The following is a 23964-nucleotide window of genomic DNA, read 5'->3' as shown; positions in this document are numbered from 1 at the left end:
AACAGTGAAAAAGCATCCTGATACGGGCTCTGAGTGCTCTGCCAATTATTTTAAATTACACCCACCTGCTTATCTCACCTTTCCAGCAACTGCTTGTTTTTAAAGATAACATCCCTTTGCTTCTCTTCAGATCCTCTTCCTGATCTCAAAAGACCAGAAGAAGTCCAAGTTCTGGGTAGAGTGCCCCAGGCTTTTTTCCAAAGCTGGCAGGGAGGATTTCAGGGGGTTCAGATTTTCCTTGAAGAAGGCTCTTGAATACACCATCCTTCACTACAGGGTTATGCATCTGTGTCACAGCCAGCTCCAAGACAAGTAACCATGGGAAGGCGGTTTTCCAGAGGATGTGAAAATTAGACATCTTTGCTCACAAATATTTTCCTAGACCCTAATGGCTGCTCCCAAGTATAGTCAGTGAGGGACTGAATCAGAATACAGAAAGCAACCAGTGCTGTGAGGATACTTCTCCGATGCGTAGCAGCCTTTGGGATCCTTCTTTCTTCTGATGTATCATCCAGCTGAAACATCTCATGGACATGGAAATCCTGCCTGTGCCACCCCTCCTATGTGCACCTTTGATTTCAGATGCAGGTGGGAACTGGAGAAAAAAAGGGCAAAATTATGGGAGTGAGATGGTAGAGGTCAGTGATATATATGAAATGAAAGGTGTGTGTCCTCTGCTTTGCAACCACTGTACCTTGTTTTCCAAATTTAAAAAAGGAGAATATGCTCACAGCCAGCACCAGGGAGGAACTCTTGCCATTCCCTAACCCAGTAGCATAGTTAGTGGCAGCTTCTGCTACACTACATCATATACATCTATTTATTAATTAAAAATACATAGGCTCCAATTTGAAGTTAAACTGATATATTTAATAGCATCTTTCAGAGCTTGCTAACTTATTATGACTTGATAGTCATAATAAGTTTGCATAATAAAAAATTTTGGTCCTAATGTTGAAGTACGACACATTATGCAACATGCATACAGATGAAGGAAAGAGGAAACCTCCGCATAATTTGTTCCTCTGCCTTCCTAGCTGCAGCAGAATAGGCATTAGTCAGGTGCACTTCATTTCCAATTTGTGCCACTGGGTTATGTGAGCATCCAAGTATCTGCATAACTTGATGGGAGAGTGTACAAAGGAAGAAGAGAGCCTGAATGTTCACCTATGCCTTTGAATGTGCTTTCCCATATGTTTCTGGCACATCTTGTATTATATGCAAAAATACAGAGGTAGATTATCTGCACTGGATCTTAAAATTGGGCTCCCAGGGTTTGTGTGAATATGAAAGTCAATTCTAATTTAGGCAGGTTAGGAACTGCAATGAATTTTCAGTGGGCTAAAGTTAACAGCAGTAAGGTCTCCTCTTATCCCCAAATCATAACATTTCTACACATGTACTGTTCACAACCATTTGGAAATGAATAACTTGATGTGTAGACAGAAATATGCAGCTTAAATAATCTTTTGTCAGTATTAAGGGAATCCTATTTTCAACCTATTTCAATATTTATGCCTTCATCTCAGCTCAAGTACTTGAGAGACTAGCATTAGTTTCTGCTTCATGTCAGTTTTGGAGTCGGAGCCTCATTGTTTTGGGCAACTGACTCCCCAAACCAGAGTGAAATATTTTTCTTGCATTGTTTGTTTGTGATTCCTGACATTAAAAGTTACTACAGCATTTGTAAAAGAAGAGGCTTTTTATTTTTTATAAGATTTCACTAGCTATTAAACTTTCAGGGAGTTTTCATTTTTTGGTGGGTAATGATGTGTTCTAAAACACTTGGTGAAGAGTTCTCCCTTGACAAAGAGTAAATAATATTTTGTATTAACGGAAAATCCTCCAAAGCTTTTGTCTTTCCCATGTTTATTAAATCTTAAACAAAATATGAGCCTTATAGTATTTTTTATGGCTCAGTTTAACAATAACTACTGTTTTCTTTTAACTAAATGCTTTTGTTGCATTGCATGCTAATAAAAATAAAGACATAAAAAGCAACTGTGCTATACAGTATTTTCTGTTTTGTTCCCATATGCTGTGAGGTCTGCTGTCTGCACTGAAGATGAATTCACCATGCTTAGAAAAAATAAAGAAGCTCACGCTTTAGCAGAGAAGATGTTTTCTGAAAAGGCTTGTGTTGACCTCTGCTATGAGGAGCAGGGCAGCTCTCTATCCGTTCTTCAGTCTGACACCATGTTTTTCCTCTCTGACTGCTGCAGATCTCAATTTCTCACTGTGGTTTCCTTCCTTGTGCATCTTCCTGGGGGAGTTCTGCACGACTTCCATGCAGAGCAGACTTATGAGCAGTCTGCTGCTAGGCTCTGTAAAGTGGGACAGCTTAATCCTACTAATGGTGTTATTCCCTCATCTAACCTGGTCAAAGTCTTTTAGGAATATGATCCCCCATTCAAAATACACTCTGTGCACCTACAACGAAGATGCAACAGAAAAAAATATTATTCTGCATCATGTCTGAGCTGCACCATTTCTGCTGGGGGAGACTGAGGTTATTTCCGTACTTGTTTCTCTGTAGCATACAAACAGACCAAAACTTGGCTGGGTGATATTCATATACAATACATCTGTACAGTATCCATGTGCTTGTACACTGACCCAAGTTGACTTCTCTCTAAAGATGAGCTTTCAAGTGGACAGAGGCAGCACCATTCTCAGCAAGGTGATGCCTTGGAGAAGCGATACAAGGAGGTTGGTGAGCAGCCCGTGCTTCACTGTCATCTCAATTGCTCTGCCAGCAAAACAGGCTTATCTTCTTGAGCTTTCCTGATGGAAAAGACTTGGAGTATCCGGAGGAATAGTTGGACCATGCAGCATGCACAGACATGGTCTGAGCATACTCTGGGAGCTCTTTTGGTGTTGTTGGAAGTTTTGAATGTCTGAGTGACTGAGTGGTGATGCCAAGATAAAATTGGGATTGGGACACCTAATTATAAAATCATAGAATCATGGAATCATTGAGATTGGAAAAGACCCCTAAGATCATCTAGTTTGTCAACCCATCCCCACCATGTCCCTCAGCACCACAGGTACTCTTTGCTTGAAACCCTCCAGGAACAGTGACTCTACCACTTCCCTAGGCAGCCTTAATCCAAAGCAATTGAAAGTTACAGAAAGGGAGCTTTGGGGAAGATGGAGGTGTACCTCAGGTCTGTGGACACCAGCAATGCATTTGGGGAATGCCACGTCAAAGAGCTGAGTTTTCCATTTATTCTTAAGTGATACAAGGCTTGGTAGCATCTTTATTTTTTATGCAGTCTACATATATGAAGGATCCAGGTCCTCTCACCATGACATCACCACCCACCTGTAAATCAACCTATTTCGCAGCCTCCAAAGAGTGCTCTCTGTGAGTGAAAGAAGAATGGGGTGGATGGAGCCAGCGAAGAGAAAGCTGTATCTACCGAAGAGATAAGAAGTATCTTAATGGCAGAGCCACTGAGGTGAGTGAAGAGGAAAGAAGAAAACTGGTATTTGGATTTCTTCCTTCTGGGTCAATAACCTGAGACTAAATAGCCCCTTGCACCTTTTGCGCCAGGAGCTGTTCAGCGTGTCAAGATGGGAATTTAAGGATATTAAACTCGGCTCCTAGTGCAATTACTATGCAGATGGTGGAAAATAAGTGCTGGCAGATTTAGTGTGGGTGCTTGGTGAAGCTTATATCTGTAGAAGAAGCAATGGGCAAACACTGAAGAGGAAATTTCAATTTCTTCACGGCTCTGGAAGACCTGAGATAATCAAAAATATTCATAGAGGGGCTGTTTAGATTCTTCTTTTAGAGAGAAACTCTGTAAGCTGCTAGTCCCTCTCTGTTTTGCTGTCATGTACAGGTTATCTGCAAAGGGCAGATAGTAGTCTGGGGGTTTATTTGCTGATTCACAGAGTGTGCTGTTGGAAAGCATTCCTCACTGCCTTGAGCTGCCCCGGCTATTTCTCCCACAGCATTCCATGTCCTGCTCTGAAGCCCTGTAGCTGCTGCTCCAGTCCCTTGGTCTGGCAGCATCTCTTGTAATCTGGGGACAGCCCTCAGTGCCAGCCTCTTCCAGACCAGCTCTGTTCTCCCAGACATGCTATTATTGGCTATTCATGTGGATCAGTCAGCCGGCACAATAACCTTTCAGAGTCCTGATTTGAATCTAGATCTAGGACATTATGCAAATTCCTGTCTTTCTCCTACTATCGTATATTCATCTCAGCTGAAGTTGTTTCTTGTTTTGATTTCCCACTTCTCTGAAGAAAAGGTTGAAACCTCCCGTTTAGACAGAGTTTCACAAAGGATTGATTTTTTCTTCTCTGTTTACTTCTCGTCCAACGCAACCTTGGTAGGACAGCAGGAGCTAGTCCCTGCGTGAGCACTGTGACTAATGAATAAATATTCTGTCTAAGATATAACATTTTTCAGTGCTGATTAATCTGAGCTGAAGCGATGGATACTGGCTCCTGGAAACTGTGCTATTGGAGACAGCAACACAAACTGAATTTCGTGGTGATGTTTAAAACTAGGCCTTAGTAGCTGAGTGGTAACAGCACCATCTACCATTTAAGCTCTTTGTAACTCTGCACAGCGAAGTCACTCCAGAAGCACGTGGGAGTATTTCAATGGCCACACTGTGTAGAAAATCCATCAAAGCCCAGTCACACTCAAGACTGAAAACCAGGCTTGGTGGCAGCATAAAAACTTGAAGGGGAGAAATAAACACCTGCTTAATCTCTCAGAGAAAACAAAAGTGGTGATTCAATGCAGACATGATCTAGTGCAGCAGTGGCTTCATCCGTCTGACAGTGTAGAGAGAGAGGAATTTTAGAGCTCTGTGGAAATGACCACATGAGTGAGAGTGCTGGAAAAGGCATGGCCAGAGACTGCACTGTCCATGGGATGGGTAGGGGTTGGACACAAGATCACCCCCATCCATGTCAAGAAGGGACAGCTTAGGAGTAGGAGATTGTGGCCCCCATCTGTCACTCAGTGCTGGCTTTATAGACCAGTCAGTGCAAAAGAGGAGTGTTTCACACACAGAGCTGGCTCTTCTCCACTGACCTCTTTTTTGCCTTGGAGAGAATTTTTGGATTTTTATATTGCTGCACTAGAACTAATGAGAGCAGCCTGATTAAGCTGCCAGAATGAATCAGGGTTATAATGCTGCACTGATATTCTAGGATATAGTCTATTTTATTTTTTTTTTAACTTTAAATTGGTTGAAATCTGATTTTGTGTCTCATTTTTGCACTCAGTGGGGGAATTTTCTGGCAGCGTTTCAGTTTGGAGAATTTGCTTCCTGAATATCCTACTTCTTCCAATCTTAAATCTGGAGGGAGGTCAAGCTGGGCAATATTCCCTTTGTGTGTGAAGAGAGATATAAACTGTTTCTCATTAGAAAAGAGGTGGAGTTTGGAGCCTTAGATCTGCACACCTTGGGTTGCTGAAAATGAGCCTTTCCCCACAGTTCTGCTCCAAACCTAGACTGGACTGGCTCCATCTTGCTCTACTCTGTAAGCTTTCATATTTCATATGGCTTGGTTTTGAACTTTTGCAGTCTTGTAGGAAAAAAAAACAAACAAAAAACACCATCAACAACAACAAAAAACCCATATAACCAAAAAAGCAAAAGCAAAAAGAAGGCACCCCAAGAAATATCTGTTTCATCAATATTCGTCCGTATGTACCAGAAGAAAGTACCATTTCAGCAAGTGGACTAACCACTAGGCACCTTTTCAACTGATTTACCGAAACAATTAAAGCTGTGCCTTGCTTACAAACATGCAAACACTTTCCCCAAGCTGCATCTACTCCCACCAGGATTGCCAATATTTCCAGTAATGAAGTAAACCAGAAGCAGTAAAGGTCCTCCTGGATGGCAACTTCTGACCCAATATGAGAATATTCCTTAACTGCTTCAAGGAACGCTTAAATTCTGTTAAGGAAAAAAAAAATCTAAGCTGAGTGAAGAAATCAGAGGACAACGTTCCCCAAGGATTAAAGATGATGGATTTCACCTCAGTCTAGAAAAACATGTAAGATTAACATTTATTTGGGGTTGGATCTTAAAAAAAGATCTTTTTACTTCTAACATTTGTCTTCTCTTTAAAGTTTCGAAATAACCCGAAGGAATGCAAAAATGAAAGCCTAAATATACCAAGCTGACACAAGAAATATTTCACTTAGTAAGTAAATTTATCTTGTGTACGTACTCCAGCTTTTTCTTTCAACAGGCAAAGAGAAAAAGCACAGGGTTAGTGTTTTTTCCCCTTATCCTATGTAGTTTGTATCAGGAGTTGCCTCTCATGAATGTGTTGTAAGTCGTCTGTTTTTTTGGTAAGATGTTTGTTGCTGTTATGGATCAACTCTGAGTCGAGAGATTTCTCTCAAAAAAAGGACGAGACAAGTTGGGAAGCTTCTTGCATAAGTTTAACAAGCAAAAAAAAAACCCTATAATGTTAGCTCCATCAATACCCAACGGAGATAGACATCTATTTGCTGTCCAGAAATTGCCTCTATTTACCTTTGTCATTTATCCTAGGATACCAGAAATCCCTCTTTATAGGGCTATCTCTCTTTTTTTGACTAGATGGGGAAAGCTGTAGGTGTAGCACTAAACCTTAACCTGTTCATTATGTCTATGTCAAGCAAGAAAATCAGTCTAATAGGAGTGGAAAAGTAGAAGCAGTGGATGCATAAAGCCTGGGGATTTTATTTCAGGCTAGATCTGTCTGGTCCCATGCAACAAATGTCCCCTTTGTAAATATGATTCAGAGCTGTTCAAAAGGACCAGACATCAGCTTGGTCATTATGTCTTATGACTGCCTTGAGGTCTGGAGCACATTTGCTGCACTTTTGGGGTGGAGACTCTAGTTTAATTTTCTCCAGAAGGAATCTAGTTAATGAGCAGCAAAACAGCTCTGCAAAATGGAGCCAATGTGTGCTGAACTGATGACTGGGAGATTTTCTTCAGAATCCCACTTCTGTTCTGAAGAAAAATGTAGAGGCAGCCTTAATGTGATGCGCGCAAACAATTCCTTTTGTCCTCCCAAGTATAACTTGATTCTTTTGTGTATGTGCGTGTGTGTGAAAATATTTCCCACAGATGAGATTTTTGTCTTCTGAATAGCTTAGTCAACCCACAAGGCCAAGAGCGGGAGTTATTTCAGCATCCTGATGGGGAAGAGGAGAGCAGCCACGGTGGGTGAGATTAAGTAGCACTTTGTAATAACTGCATCATCCTTCTCTGAAGCTGCTGCTCCTGTGCTGTTGCATTAGTGGCCATTTCTTTGACTTCTCTGCAGGCAAGACTCGCTGACAAGCTGGGTCTGAAGAAGGCAGCCTGATTTTCTCCCTGCTCCTTCAGCTGGGTGTTGTACTGCTGCCGGTGGTTGTCTGTCATTGTAAGACTATCCCAGTTTGTTTAAATCCTTACAAACTCTTTGACTCGTTGACCTGCTGCAACAGCTAATTCCACAGGGTGTCTGCAGTGTGCTAAAAAATAACAGCTTTCTTCGCATCACTTCTAAATTATATGCCTTTTAGTTTCATAAAAATGTCTCCCTCTGCTCTGGAATGAGGGGAAAAGAGGAGCATTAGGTCAAGATTCACCACAGAGTTCATTTTATTCTTTAACTGCAAGCCACCCTTTAAAGTTTGAGCTTGCTTTCTTTAAAATTAGAGGCAAAACACATACCGAACTGCAATGGGAAGAGTTTCAAGCTTTTACATTTCTCCTTTTTGTGTTAAAATCACTCCCAGCCTTTGTGATCTCTTTGCAAATAGAAACTTCTGCTCCCAAGGGAACTGCCACAAAAATCTGGCTGCAATCTGTTCACACGCTGACGAGTCCATGTGTTTTGAGATGCACTCCCAGTGCGCAGCACAGCCAGAAAAATCAACTCCACTTCTTTGGTTCTCTTCTTCCCTCTGGACCCAGACATCTTCATTTGGTTACCATCAGAGACTCCCGGGTCTGTGCTGGCAGTGAGGCTTCAGGCAGGGACGAACAAAGGAGTTTTGTCATCTCTCAGGATACAAAGAGGATTTATAGCTAATTCTGTAGAGCCAAACAGTGTCAAAATAAGTACAAGAAAAGCAAAGAAATCTGTTCAGTCTTGCACAGGCCTAGGCAGTCAGTTACCTGCTGACATTACCAGCATTCAATCAGTGTGCTTTCTGCTCTTGTCTCCCTGTCCACTTGGCTGCTTCTCGCTATTTTCTCCTCTCCTTCCATGCAGAATTCTCACTGAAGTCAATGCCAAGATCCTCACCTATTTATTTCACGGAGTAAAAGTGAGATGTGCATGTTCCACTGGGTTTTGTCCTGCATCACTCAGCCTTAGGGACAGAAAGCCAGCAACACTTGGCTGCTGAAACCAGAGGGTGAAGAGATGCTCTTAATTTCATAAGGACAGAATATGCCCTTCTGTCTTCAAGGATCACGGCCATCTGGAGAGATCCAAACAGTGGAAAAATAACTTTTGCAGAGTTTATCTTTTGCAAAGAAGTGAGAATATTCATGGAAACAGTCATAGCTGCTTTATTAGGGTCAGTGATGCAGATGTGCTGAAGCAGTGTACGACAGTCAAGCTCTGAGATACAAGTCATAGAAACAGACAGGGACTTGGGTTTGTTACAGCATCAGAAGTTTTCAAAAGGATTTGTTGTTGTTTTTTCTTCCCTGTGGAACAGGAACAGCTTTGCCATTCTGGAAATTTGTCTGTGGGTTTGGAAAGACTTCCCGTGCCTGTTGTTTGAGGTCTTACATCTCACAGTGCAATTGTAACATTGCACTGATGCTGAGTTGCAGTCTGCTGTTTTGAGTAGCAAAACACAACAATATCAGTGTGGCTTTGTTCCCAGCAGGCTCTGAGCCTTGGGCCTAGCTTTCAGCACTGAAATAAGTAATGTGTGAACAGCAGGCTGATGGATCTGGGACATACAGTGTGTGAGGGACTATGCCTATGTAAGCCCTTGCTGGGAGAAATGGTGCCTGTAGTCAAAAGTTCTTGTGAGGAGAGGTGGTGATATTTAAAATGCTTTCTGAATTTCTTGTTTCTAGAACCACTGCATCTGAGTCTGGCCTGTGTCACAAAGCAGCTTATAATAATGACCACGGGTGTTCTTGTTGCCCATTAGAAGTACAGACTAAACACTGCTAAAAATGAAGTCCCAGTTTTATTGAGGTTGCTCCCTTTTTACCTCCAGAATGGCCATGATGAGGGCTGTATTTTGAGGAGCAGAAAATGCACAGAGGGAGTGATGTATGCATGACCTGATTTCCCTGGAAAGGAAAGTCGGTGCCACCATTTGAGGCAGTGGTGAGAACGTTCGTACTTGGTGTTGTATGCATACTGCAGCTTACAGGATGATGCTGAACAGGGATCTGAATTATTAGATGGGGTCATTTGCTCTTTTATCTGATGAAAAGTATCTCCACAGCTCAAAGATCCATGGAGATGAAATGAAATGTAAAGAAGACTCCCTCACTGTTGTATTTGTTCTTAAATGGTTTGGAAGTCAAACTTCTGGAGACCTTCTTTGCTCAGCCCCCAAGCTTGTGTGTTTTACAGCTAAATAGGAAGCAGGTTCACAGAAAAAATGAATTATACCATAAACTATGTACCAAATATTTACCAAACCTTCCTGTGTGTTAAGAAAGTAGGCAGAGGGGTTGGACCCTGTGCTTCCTTATGTGTGGAACATGGCCACACTTCATCTAATAATTTTTTTTTTTTGTACTCCAAAACATTTGACATATAAATAAACTGTAATGTTTTGAAAAGCAGAGTTTATGTTGCTGTGTGAACTTTCAGTTTTCCTCCACCTCCATCCCTTTGTGGAGCCAACTGGGTGTTATTCTTATTCCACTTGTGACATAACTTGCCAGATGTGTTTGTGCCTCGAGCTGCTTCTAAAATTTGTTTGAGGTCTGTACACCAATGTCTCAACAATGCACTGCATCAGGATGATAGTCTATGTCACGGTATTTCAAGCTGATAAGCTGAAACATATTGGCTGCTTTTATTTAGTAGCTGGATGATGTAATTGTCCCTTCTGCTCTAAAAATTGATCAGTCAGTGAAAGGCACATTTTGACCTGCAGACTGCTTATAAATGATTAGCCATGAACAGTGTTTGGGGTACTTGATATTCATAATTTATTACTTTGGTTGTTTGGATTAGATGTTGAGGTCACATGGCACGTATCAGTTCCTACACTGGTTGGATCCAGCTCCTTAAGACAGACCTCTGAACTGAATAATGGCGAACAGTGACATGATGACTAGTTTAATAGCCTCCTTGAGGGGAGAATTCAATATTTGTCTCTGTAACATTCCATTTATAATTGCTTGCTGGAATATTCATGTAAAAGTGGCACCACTGCAGTCAAAACAAATCTCTTTCAGGCTCTGACCTGATACTTACAGATGATTTTTTTTTTCAGTTTCTATCTTAACAAGCACAAGGTGACACAGTAATTCTGGTGCATATAAGCTATAGTACATCATGCAGTAATCAACAGGTTTCACATGGCACAATACAGACAAGAACTCAATTTAGCGTGATGAATGGATAGCCCAGAATCTGTGGAATTTTTGGAGGACCATCCTAGGCTGGAGAGATATTTTATACAACATTTGGAAACATTTGACCCTCCAAATGTTTGGGGTTTCTACATGCCACATTCACGCAAGGCGGAATCTTTGGAATGAAGAAGGTAATGGAGAGATGGTAATCGCATCATTTGGAGGTTATACCTCTGGGCTCAAGCCAGCTGGGCCGGGTTTTATCTATATTTGAAACATGCACTGGTTTTAAATGTCCTCCAGTTAGTTTTAACCCCTTGACTTGGCACGCAGCAAATCAATGAGGGCTGATAGACTGTACAAGCAGATGGTGGCAAATATTTACAGCTGTGGCTCCTTCATTGGCTTGAAAGCTATAAAGTAGCAATGCACATTTTCAGAGAGGAAATGTTATCTTTCCATTTTTCTGCCCTGACTCAAGCAGCATGAGCATAAAGAGGTACTCACTTATGTGTGAGACAATAGAGTTCATCCTTAGGATGGTTATCCTCTCAGTGTCATGGACAATGGAGCAATCTCATCTGTGGCTCTATAACTGTTGTGCGGCAGCTGATTTTAAGAAGCTGTCAAGATCTCTCCTTCCTGCAGAGCTGAGAGGGTAGCAGCAGTGTAGGATGAGGAAGCTTAAATGAAATATATGTATATTATAAACATATGTGTATACATAACAGAAAGGAGGGAGGGAAAGGAATGAGCAAAGGAACAAGTGAGTATCAAAAGCACTTAGGATCCGTCAGAATGAATGGTGCTACAGAAATATAAGATATTATCACAATTACTTTTATCAATAGTACAATATTCTCAGCTTGCTTACTTCATTATAGTCCCATTGCAACATTGATGTTGTCACCCAGCCTATTTTAAAATGGATTGGAGTTTAGTTTTATCTTTTGCTAGACTAGAAACCACTCTGAGAAGTCCAGCTAATGTGCTTTGGAGTGACAAAACAAGTATGTTTTATGAAGCCAAATAAAAGTTTGCTTCATCAACAACTTCAGAGTATAAACAACTGCCAGCCATCTAAGGGAGTAGACATCCTTTTATTTAATCGCAAATTAAAAAACATAAACCATCTTAAACACAGAGCTACTGTCACATCAAATCAATACAATAACTGTGCTCTAGTGTTGTAAGGCACACGATGCTCAGCATCTTGCATACTAAAAATAAATCAATCACCAGAGCAATAAGCAAGTTTTATAATATATGAGTAGATTATGGTATATTAACACATTTTGTATTGTATGACTGCTTTTCCCCATTTGCTGAATGCATTTAATACAAAGGGGGAATTTTGTCATCAGAAAGTTGTTAGCAATTCTTTTCATTCTAGTGAGTTCCTGTTAATAAGAAAATCACTGGAATGAGGCAAGAGATGTTCAGGTCACACACACCCCACAGCCAGGTTTTGCTGCACAATCTGAGCTGTTCTTTACAGTTTGGTAGCCTGTTGGATGGGAGGATTTAAAATATTTTTATTAAATATAATAATGAAGAAATGTCTTGGAAACTGAAATCCTGGATCTTCCTGGATGGCTACCTGCTGGCTTACAGAAAAAAAGACCTTAAAACAAATGTCTTGAGGTTTGCACTATCTTCATCAATAGCCCAGGGTTTGGTCTTGTTTTCATTTGACCACTGCAAATGTCTCATGAGTATGGAGGGGAGATGCTCTCCTGGTGAGGAACGGTAACTCCATGGATCACTTTGTGTAAGAACACTGATGTCTCAAACACTGGATCTAGTTGGAAGCCCGAAATCATGCTGAAGTGCTTAAAACATCCTTCCAGACCTCCTTTACCCTGCCCACCACTTTTCATTTGTGCCATTACCTGAAGGTAAGTCACAGAACTACCTCAGTGAAGTAAGACAAATGGAAGAACAAATTGCTTTCTCAACAGTGCACAGATGAGAGGACTCTTTTGGGGCAGAGATCGTGCTGGTTGATTCATCAGATGCCTGAGAGGAGTCTTTGCTGTCCCCCAATGTACAGCTCAATTAATGTTGCAGTCTGACTTATCTTGGACCTAACCTCTGGCGAAGTACCAACCAAATTGCCTTCTGTAACTGTTCGAAAAGCTTCTGGTACCTACCGTGTTGGGAACAGTAATACAGAATGACCAGGGAAGCAAAGATGCCGAATGCTCCAGGGATCACAGCTCACCCTTTCTTCAAAAAGGAGACAGTTTCTGCTTTCCCTTGGGACTGCTCCTTCTCCATCCAGACACCTCTTAGCTCTGCTCTCTTACACAAGTGTCTGTAAGCACCTTGCCTGCAAGACCAGTAAGAGGATGAAAGCCTTCCCTTGATGCTGGGAGCCCCCAGCTTTCACAGCAGTGCTGTTCTCATAGCTTCTGCAAATGCTGATGTTAATCCACAGCTTTTCTCATGCTCCTTGTAAACAAAGCTTTAGAAGTGCCCAGCATTAGCAGGATTTAGCTGCAGGTAGCTCTTGCCTTTCTTCTCCCTTCTGTTCTTGCTGTTCCTGATAGTATAGTCCCTCTTCAACCCCTGACTAGCCCTAGTGAGTGCATTTTGTTAACTCCAGATGTACTGGTGCATATTGCTGCTACAAAGAAGGATGCAAAGGTTGAGCCAAGCTTGCTGTTTGCTTACATTTCTCGTTACCTCTTTTTCTCTGAGATCCATCTTACAGTGGCCAGATTGGCAAAAGCAAAAGCGCTGTCTCAGAAGAGCAGCTCCACTTTGTTCTCTGCCAACCTCTACAGCTAGGGAATTTGAAACTCATATAAAGCATAATTAAAGGGAGGTTATGGAGGTAGAGCTGGAGAAAAGCCTAAAGGAAGTTGCTGTACAATAAGGAAGTCAGTTTTTTTCCTCAGTTAACTGAGGCTATGCTTTTCTTTGTATTGGTATTTTAGTGCCGTGATCTGAGGGAGATGAAAAAGTCTAATGTCTGCACTAATGCACTCAGACACTACGAAACCATTGCTGCTAGGTGTTTACCATCCACAAAGCCATCAAATATTTTACAAAGATGTCTACAAGCTGCTCATGGAAAACAAGCATAACAATCAGAAATGTGTTCCTCTGTGTAGCAGAAATATTGTGGCCTTGAGCACCTGGTGGGAAATCAGGGCCAAGCCAGGGGAGCTCAGGTGCATGCAATGCAATGCAATGCAATGCAATGCAATGCAATGCAATGCAATGCAATGCAATGCAATGCAATGCAATGCAATGCAATGCAGCTGAGTGACCAGAAGGGGTGGAGCCAGGATTCACCCCTCCCCAGCCCTCATTTAAGGGTTGGCATGGGGAGGCAAAGATATTTTGCTGGAGCTCCATGTGTACCTGAGGCCACCTAAAGGTAAGCAGCTTTTTTTCCCTTGTTTCTGTGCCTGTGGTTGCTGCACTTGAGCAAATCCCCAAGTGCTGCAGCCTGGGACCTTGGTGCTCTATTGCCATTGATGTGCTTTCCATTGCATTACACCCTGAAAACAAAAGGCAAAGCTAGGTGAAGAACCTAGATGTCCTGAGGTTCCTGTAGGTGTTGCTATCTGTGCCACAGGTTCTTACTGATTCTGAGAGCCTTTCACTTTCTGTTTGAAGGTTGTGCCAGGGGTTGCAGCTTGGGGAATTGCCACAGTGGTGTTCCAAAAAAAGCAAGCAGTCCCAACCTGAGGCAAACAGAGATTTATAGGAGGGATAAAAGTATTAGTGAGGAACTAAGGTGCCCCCAGAACAAGCCCTGGAAGCTTTTGGCAACCAGCCCTGGGTTCTCGTCTTTAGCCCATTACCTTACTTACATTTTGGGAACTGTAGAGTGATAGAGTCAGTTTATCCAGATGATACCAAGGAGGTGATAAAAAGGAGTCATTAATTAACTCGAGTTACAAGTGATATGTAATTGGAAGCGTACAGCCCTACAAAGTGCTGGTTCCTTGGGAATATATTGCATGAGGCACTTCTGCAGTCCTAAGCAATGGCTATGTCAGCACTCTCTCCAGGGCTTTAAGCCTCTCACTACAGTGTTATCTATGCTGTTAGATCCTGAAGGCAGGCTGAGGTGTCCTCACAGTGGTGGTCAGTGTCCTGTGTGGCCAAGGTCCTCTTTCCACTGGGATCAAGTTGCAGGTGGCAGTGGTTAGACTGGAACCTGAGCTGGGTTTGCCCTGCCTGATTCATACAATTAGGCCACTTGTTGCTGTGGGCTGGAAGGGTGCCTAGGGAAGGTGAGAAGGACACATTTTGATCTGGGAGGGCTGGTCAGAACCCAGCTATGGATGCTGAATGATTGAAGTTGCTTTCAGGTCAGCATCTTAATCTTGACTAAGCCAAAAAAAACTGGGAAACAGCAAGAGGGGCAGTTTTCAGCCAAGTTGGTTTCAATTGACATCTTTTTTATGAGTTGTGCTTTGATGGCAGATGCCATGCGATAGTGTTTTTCATGCATTAAGAGACCTATAATTGGAGACCAACAAGCATCCTCATCAGAGTTGACCTTATTTATTGAGGAGCTAGCATGTGAATGTCAGATTTGTATCTGTGACTTTATTCCCCTTAATAACCACTTCAACCACTTTTTTTCCCACTTAATAACCACTGCAAATAGTGAATGGCAAAATAATGAAAATAAATAAAACAGCTATTCTGGTTATCTCTGGAAAGATTTGTGTTTGCTGCAACTTTGGAGGCTGCAGTGAGATTAGACTGTCACTTAATCAAGAAGTAAGTGAGAAAGAAAGGCATTTCAGATGCAGGGATATGTGAATTGTAAATAGCCTGCAGTGCAATCTAAAGGAAGAAGAAAGTATAAAGCATATTACAGAGCCATTTGCAGTTCTTTGTTCAGGTATAACTGACGCTTACAGTTATTTCGTTAAGTATTCTGTTTATGTGCTTTTCGATCCTGAATAAGGAGTTATCCTGGTCCCTGGAGTGAAGGAGATTCACAAAATACCTGCATTCATGTGCGGAAAGCAAGGCATTAATGGAGCCATGTAACTGCAGGATATGAGGCATCAGCAGGGGGAAGATCAAGGGAACAAACTGTTCCCTATTGCAATGATAATTTTGCCAGATGATACTAAGCGAAGAGACAAAAAAGAGCCTCTGGTACTAGGTGTGATCTGAGTAGGAGAGTTGGAATTTCATGATGGGAAAGGTCGTGATCAGTCAGAACTTGGGCTTTCATGTCTCAGAGTGCTTTGGGAAGGCCTGCGCTGTGAGCGGGAGCTCCTTTGCCATCACAGGCACACGACCTACCATCCAGCTGCTCTCCCATGGTTCTTTCCACTGCTCTGCTGCATGGTCCCAGGGATCAGGGGGATTCATTGCACGTAGCTGTGACTGCCCCAGGCTCCCTGTAAAACTAATGGTGACAGATAAACACTTCTGGATGGTAATTTGTATCCTCAGCAAGCTGAATTGGCCTTTCTCTTTTCCATGATTATCTGGACAGGTGATAAGACTCCTAATTTGGTGCCTGAGGTAGCTGCCTAACTTTGGTGGTATGAATCGCTCCCCTAGGGTTTGCAGTTACATCTCCAGGGACACACAATAATAAAACAAAACAAACAGCTCAGGATTTTCCAGGCGCTCTCAGCACAGTCCACTCTTTGTGAGGAGATCACAGAATACAAACCAACCTGACTCAGACAAACCCTGTCTGTTTGCCTGCTCTGATTTCCTTCTAATGTGCGCTCGGTGAGAGTCCTGTTGAATCCTGAGAGTCCAATTTCCAAATAGAAATACTCTAATAAACCTCTGCTCTCCAGGGAGGATGAAAAAGAGGGCTGCTTCTGATACTCTGAGGGCTAAATATGTTCACTCCTTGTTTTATCTTAGCAACTGCCCTTTTTGGTGATGGACTGACAGATATTGCTTTCCTTTGCTGAGTGCCACGACGTTTTCCAGACAGTGGGGTATCTCTGCAGCACAACAATGGGCTTTTGATACAACCAATTCATATTCATAGTTTGCGCGTAGAGAGATAATGAATTATCGTATCACAAATCCCCCAATTAATATTTTCAGGATTAACATTGAAATTGTTGGAACACTTTTTTCCAAAACTTCCTGAGATTTTTTTTTTAGTTCAAAACAAAGTGGTGGTGTTTTTTTTTTTTTCAAAGCTGTAATAAATTTGCATTAAGAAGGTTAATTGTATGAAACAGCAGACTGAAAAACATCTCAACATTGTTACACTTCAAAACTTGACGACCTGATGCTAATTCCTTCCACAATACTGTTTTTGGAAAACTGTCAGAAGTGAGACTTAAGAAGAAAATATTCTACTTAAGGTGCTTCTTTGGAACCTTTAGTTGTGTGTGTAGGAAAACACACCGGCAGAGCCAGATTTGTGTACACAATGGAGTGTCAGGCACAGGTGTATCAATGCTATTATAAGAGAAAAATCCTCTTCAATACAGAGGTTTAATTCTCCTCCATCACGTTAAGATGATCAGAGGGCTGGAGCACCTCTCCTATGAAGGAAGATTGAGGGAAGTAGGCTTGTTCAGCTTGGAGAAGGCTTTGGGAAGTCCTTGTTGTGGCCTTCCAGTACTTGAAGGGAGCTTATAAACAGGAGAGGGAATGGCTGTTTACAAGCGTGGATAGTGATAGGATAAGGGGGAATGGTTTAGCTTAGATATTAGGAGGACGATTTTCACTTAGAGGGTGGTGGCACATTAGAACAGGTTGCCCAAGGAGGTTGTGGATGCCTGAGGAGGCATTCAAGGCCAGGCTGGGTGTGGCTCTGGGCAGCCTGGTCTCGTGGTTGTCAACCCTGCACGTAGCAGGGGATTGAAACTGGATGGTCATTGTGGTCCTTTTCAACCCAGGCCATTCTGTGATTCTATGTTATGTCAAAATGAGAAAAGCATCTATCCTGCCGGATCAAAGAGCAGGGTGCTCATATGAACTAAGTTTATCCCAAAAGGGACAAGGAGAGACTGTGGGATGAGCTGGCTGATACAATGAAGAAAACTAGGGGTTTCACTGTGTTATTTGCAGAGACCTTATCTGCTTGATCCTCAGATGGCTGAGAGGAGATGCTTTCAGGGCCTCGCTGGCAGATTCATCCATGGAACTGAAACCTGTCAGCATGTGATAATTTGTGTTATTCTATATTTAGAGCAGCAAGTCACAGTAGCAGTTGTTCGTGTCTGGTCTTTAAAGTGTCAAGGAGAAAGCAAGGCTTCCTCAGACAGGTCTGAATGTCCCTGTACAATTTCTGCAGAATAGATTTTGCTGCTTCATTTCACCTCAGTCAATACCACCGTTTATTGTGATGATCAAACACAAAGTTAAATAAGGGTTGGCTGTAATTAACATCTGCGACTCACGTGTCCAGACCTATTTGTGACACATTTTATTCTCATCAGAATTGTGATTCCTTGATCCAAATGGATGATCTTAGCCAGACAAAGGCTGTTTCACTCTACATATGGGCCTGAATGTTGTCAGGATCTGAACTCCATGGTTGACTCCTTTCTGGACAGCCAAAACCAAAATTACAGAGGAGGTCTGTTTCCACTTGGACTTCTGTTTTTTCCAAATCTCTTTCATGACAAAATATGGCTGGGATCTTGGTGTTCTGCTTAAAAATAATTTTTAAGTCTCATTTTGCCATCTGTCTAAGATAGTGCTGAAAATACTGGAAATATTTGAACCCTCTCCACATCCCAACACCCCCATTAATCTTCGGTCAAAGTGTAGCATCTCAACGAAATTGAAGCATTTAGTTCTGATGTCAGCTCTTTAAAATAATATTTTTTAACAAAAGAAACATCCATTTTCTTTTCAAAAGCATGTTTTGAGTAACAGCATGACAGCTTTCAGTTCAGAGACTGTTACAAGTGGGACATGCTGACATGATCTGTTTAATTTTCTGCAGAATTAAATCTCACAACCATCAGGAAATTGTTGTGATGAAAACAACTTTCTGAAAATTTTTCCCTGTCCCCCAGCAATCTGACAAAAATATTCTCCCTGTTACACCCCTCCCAACTGAGCTCTTTGCTTTTTTTTTTCAGCCTGTCAGTCAATGTGAGTTTATGCTTAATGGCCTGGCTAATCCTTGGCTTCTTTGCTTAGATCAGCTCGGTTGCAAACCTCTGTGCTATGTATACCTGTCCTCCAAATAGGGGCCTGAGGCAACCAAAGCATTTTCCATGAGTCATGGAATAGCCACCAGATAGCAGTACTATTCCATTTAGGACTGAAGCTGTACAGAGATCTGACACCTCTGCCCCAGTTCTCATCACTAATCCATCCGTTTCTTCAGCTTCTCAAATCTTTTCAAACAGCACAAGCGCGTGAAAGTAGAAAAATAAATGGAAATGCTACCTCTATTGCTTCTGCCATAACAAGAGAATATAAAACTTTCACAAAAGAGAAAGAAATAATCATGACAGGATTCAGTAAATGCTGAAAATGTTGAGTCACAACAAAGGACCCTAATTTGTCTGTTTTCTGTTTGTTTCAGTGGCAGGTGAAGGAGACTTGATTTAATTATTTTTTAGACAGAGTGAGACAAGTGTTGATTTAGCAGTTTAGTCATCAAAGTAATTCCACTTACAGAGCTGCAGGACTCCAAAGAAACATATTCACAAGCTAGGATTAACATCCTGCATGTGGCAATGTAAGAGCTATGCCAATTTCTCTGTAGCATTCAATAAAAAGTTGTTTTTTTTGTGTGAGGAGGCTTCTATAGAAACTAGATTACAAAATATTTCTTAGAATGGAATGAGGCCAGCCAGCGAACAGAAAAAAAAATACAAAAAATAGTACTCATAATGACATTGCTTGGTGAATAAATTTCAGCATTCACAAGAACAATAGTAAAGTATGAGTCAAATTAAGAGGCAGATGCCAGGAGAACAGGAGAAATTAATTTTAAAATGATTTTTGAAGAGAAATGGAGCCTGGTGTGGAAGGGAAAGATGAGCCTGATCCTTCCAGGTGGCAGGAATTTCCAGAGGAACATCACATCTCCTGCTTGGGAAGCAGGGTGCAAGGAGATGAAAGCAGCCCTTATTAAGCTGGCATAACAAATTCCTGTACACTAAAATATCATACTTTTATGAGGTACGGTGAAACATCTTGTACTGCCTCACAGAGTTGCTAGACGTGCATCTTGCCCTTGTGGCTCCCATGGCAGCTTGTGCTTTGCAGCAGTGGATAGGAAGGGAACGTGCTGTTAAATGCCAAGGGCTATTTTCCAAAGCTCCTGGCACCTATTTTATGAATATGGAGTATGCACACCCAAGATCTCGCTGATCCTTTGGCTGTCTGGGTTAACTGGCCCCATGGGCATGAAAGGTATGATTTTTATAGGTGCAACATGCATCAAAAGTAGAAGTATGCGTGTACGACCATGCCTGTCTGTATCCCACTTAAAGATGATAAACAGCATAAAACATACATCCAAGAGAGCAGGTGTTGGGGCGGGCAGCAAGCCGGGCAGTATTTCTGCTCTTCGTTATGCAGTGCCTCATTCCTTTGCTCTGCTCTTCACCCTTGTCCAGAGAGCTGAGAGAGCCTCATAGTCAAAAAAGGTGAAGTTATGTTGGCTGGAGATCAAGTTGGGGATCCGTTTGATAGAGACTTAGTCCAAATCTTTGCACAGAAGCTGTTGGGAAGGGTGTGGTGACATCTTGCGTCCTGACTTGTTGGTGAGCCCAAAAGCAAGTTCTGAAGAAAAGCAGTAGGTTTCTTCTCACATCCTGCTTAATAAAACAACATCAGTTTGTGATGTTTGATTTTCATTTTTGTTTTTTCTATCACTCTTGTTTAGCATCGTATGAACACTGTGAGAAAAATAGCCTGGCAAAAGAATTTAGGAAGACGATTACTGTGCTTCATTCCTTTTCTTAAACCATTCACTCTTACCAAGTCATAAAACTGGAGATTGGTTATTAAGATGCAATCGAAGGAGCAGGTGGAGTTATATTCATGAGGGAAATAGTTGCCACTGCACTGGTTTTCATCCTCTAAATTTCTTCATAAAAGTTGAAAGTGAAATTCACTCTTTATTTTTGCTTCTTAGAACTTGAAGATTAATATCCCATCCTAGGTATGACAACCACTATTCTGACTACCCCTCATTTCAGTCATGGCCTTTCACAGTTTAAAACCAATCCTTGTTCAGGAGCTGTAAAACTTATGATTAGGCTCATTTTCTTCTGAAAATGCAGTACTTCTGGTCCTTAAATAAACAAGAGAAAAGCTCTTTTGCTAATTTCTGGTTTCAGTGGGGAAGCAAACTCCTACCATTTAATATTTTTTGTCCATTAAAATAATTGCAGTAATTACATAGTAAAAAAACTACTTGGATAAGCTCAACAGTGGCTGTAATGCATTTGTAGTTGATGAGACTTACTGTGTTAATCCATCGCCTCCAACTCAGAAAGATTGCAGAAATGGGATGGGATGTGGTTGTATCTAATTCTCAACATTTGAAAGAATCTGGGTGAATGTGCATTGCTGCTGCAGCCAGTCTAGGGGTAGGAAACAGGGTAAAGTACAAGCTATCATTTATACTATAAAAAAGAGAAAGAGAGAAAAATTGCTGCACAGCCCAATTCCAGAAGCTCATGAAATGTCAAAGAGCAGGTGCTGTAAATAAGTGGAATATTTCTTTTTAGATCCTTCATGCAATTTTAAACATCTGCTGAAATAAAATGAAAGGTCTGCAAGCTGAAGACCTGTACATCCACTGGTATGCTGTATTGTAACATTCACCCTGAAATCTTGCTCTGATTCAGCCAGTCTTTTTAGTAGCAATGGAATTTGTTGGCAATTTTGAAGAGGTTCCTGTATTTTCACTAAAATCAATCCACAACTTTTCTGGATGCTGTGATATATTCAGGGAAGTACAGTTCACTTTTAGAATCAGAAGAACTGGACTCACAGATGGTGAAATGCCATAATAATTTACTTTTGTATCACTTAACATATATTTAACATGTGAGTCTCACTAAAAAGTCTGCGTTCAAGCAAATAGCAGCTCACCATGATAAAAATGAAAATAGACTGTAATGGCTTCTAATACAATTCCTAATTTGTTGGGTTTTATTTAAAAACTTCCTTGAAATGAAACCTTTTGTATCTGCAGTGTGGACCCATATTTTAGTTTGTGCTCTGGAACAGGAATAGGTCAGAAGCTCTTCAGAGTCTAGTGAAACAGTATCTACATATATCTCTCATTGACATGAGCAGCCTCAGTTTTACAGTGCAATAAAGACTGTTATTCAGATTGCTTAGATACTGATGTCCTGTTATTTTGACTCATTGCTTTGTTTTCTGTCTGAGTGTATTCATTAGAATATGGATGGTGTTAATCATCACCTGCTTCCCCCTTCCTCTCTGGGTTAAATTCCAACGGACTCTTATTAAAGAAAAGACTGTAACTGTGCACAGTTCTTGGACAGTCTCCTTTTCACAACTCGTGGTAATGCGCCTTCAGCAGGAGAACTACATATGTCCAGATTGGTCTGTCTGTGGATTCTCCCAAGAGGGGATAAGTGGCTATTGAATTTAATGGGGTTCTTGGTGCCCATCAGAGTTAAACACCACGTGTTTATTTGACAGGACAAGGGTTTTAGCTTCTTATGTTTGTGGAACACTGAAAACATTTGTCAGTATTTGATCAATAATAAATAATGTTGATAATGAGGGCCGGGATGCAATGAAACCTTCCTTGTGTTTTCAGTGCCAATTAGGAAGACAGGTATATCTTCTATTCACATGTGGTGGGCTGGGACAGTAAATCAGCCACTGATCAATCCATGTGCTATATATCTCAAGGAATTATGTGTATCTATAATTTTTGACTCTTTTGTTGGGGAGAATCAGATGGCTCGTCATTTTCCCTGCTGTTTAGTGAGTAACGACTTTTAATGTTTCATGATGTTTTTATGGTAATCGTTGCCTATGTAAATCACTGCTCAGTAGTTACTTAACTCCTCAGAAAGGGACAGGAATCTGTATCCCAATGGGGCAGGAGTGACAGCTTCTGACTGAACCTTTTCACAAAGCAGAGCTTTTGCCCAGAATCAGCTAAGCAAGTCCTCAGTGCTGAACTAGCAAGCATGTGAATTTCATTATCTGCAATAAAGTGCATGAAATGAAATCAGGAATCGCCTATTTGTCATAAACACCAAGAGCTATTAAATCACTGAACTATGAGATGACACATTTGTTCCTATTAGGTCCTGAAATGTGAGACCAGTCATGTTGCTGCCCTGTCTTTTCTGGTCTTGGAGGCTCAGTCCCAGCATGGCAGGCACTGTGATGGCAGAGAACACACCAAACATGGGAGACTGCTGGGTGGCTCAAGGAGGGAAAAGAGTGGTATAGAAGCAGTGCTGCTCTTAATCAAAATCATTGTTTCTGCTTTTAAAGGTGTAAATCATGCACTTACAGGCAGGGTGGGAAACTGCAGCACTGGGATTGGGAGTTGTAAGATCAGAGCAGTCAAAAACAGAAAAAAGCTGAACCTGGAACTATCAAAACAAGATAAGGCGAGTTCAGCCTCCAGCTTAGCTCTTGCACATAGTTCAGTACAGACTTCTTTAGTATCTTTCTCCAAAGTGGGACTTTAATGTCTGTATCTGTACCCCAGTTTCGCAGACGTCAGCAGGATTGCTGAGGCACTGAATGTCAGAGGTAGAGGGGCTGGCGGCACTGGGATTGCTGCCAAACCAGCTGAGATGCACTCGGCCAACAAATGCTGATTCCATCTGTCCCAAGGTAATAATCCCATTGAGCTGGTATGGAAATCTAACTGGTCCAACCAGTGTATGCTGGAGAAGCAGTACTGTAGGGATGCAAAACGGCCTCAGTAGCTGAGAAAGAATTCAGAACTGGGCATCTTCATGTAGCTTTTTGTGTCTTTGCATGCTCAGCTGCTTCTGGCATGCCGAAACACTGTGAGTGAGTTTTTCCAGTAGCATCCTTTTAATGACGAGACAAACCAAAAGAGAAAAAGAGTCTAGGCACTGCTATGGCTTTGAGAAATTCTCTTTGGCAGCAGCAAGTATTGTATCTCCACCTAAAAGGATCCTAATGTTGCCCTGTCCTGGCAGAGGGTCAGAAGTTCAGAAAGCAAAAAGGGCATCTGGAGCATATATGCTGTTGCTACTCGGCATTCTTATTATTTTATTTTGCTACTCATTGGCTGCAATACAGCTAAAGAAGGCATGGACAGACAAAGTCTCTGCCCCAGTCGGCTCTCATTTTTACTTTACTTTACAGAGGCCATTGCTTCAGGCCTCTGTCATGGATGATGTTGTAGGCTGGTGTGTAGACAGACAGATGGAGTCCATTTTTACTTGTGAAAAATTATTTTCTTTTGAGTTACTTTTTTTTTTTTTAATTGATCCAGTGTCTTTTGATGCTTTGTATCTGTTTT

General features: G+C 41.6%; 1 protein-coding gene across 1 annotated transcript in view; it reads left to right on the top strand.

Annotated features, from left to right (window-relative positions):
- Positions 1-13852: 13852 nt before the first annotated feature.
- Positions 13853-23964, top strand: part of AGBL1 (ATP/GTP binding protein like 1) — a 300344-nt gene continuing 290232 nt past the window's right edge. Inside the window, exon 1 of the mRNA XM_010717492.3 lies at positions 13853-13914. The gene's annotated coding sequence lies outside the window, so the exon portion shown is untranslated. The remainder of the gene's footprint in view (positions 13915-23964) is intronic.

This window comes from Meleagris gallopavo, chromosome 12, assembly GCF_000146605.3.
Source record: "Meleagris gallopavo isolate NT-WF06-2002-E0010 breed Aviagen turkey brand Nicholas breeding stock chromosome 12, Turkey_5.1, whole genome shotgun sequence".
NCBI lineage: Eukaryota > Metazoa > Chordata > Aves > Galliformes > Phasianidae > Meleagris > Meleagris gallopavo.
The sequence above is the reverse complement of the archived record's forward strand: the minus strand, read 5'-3'. Positions and strand labels throughout refer to the sequence as shown.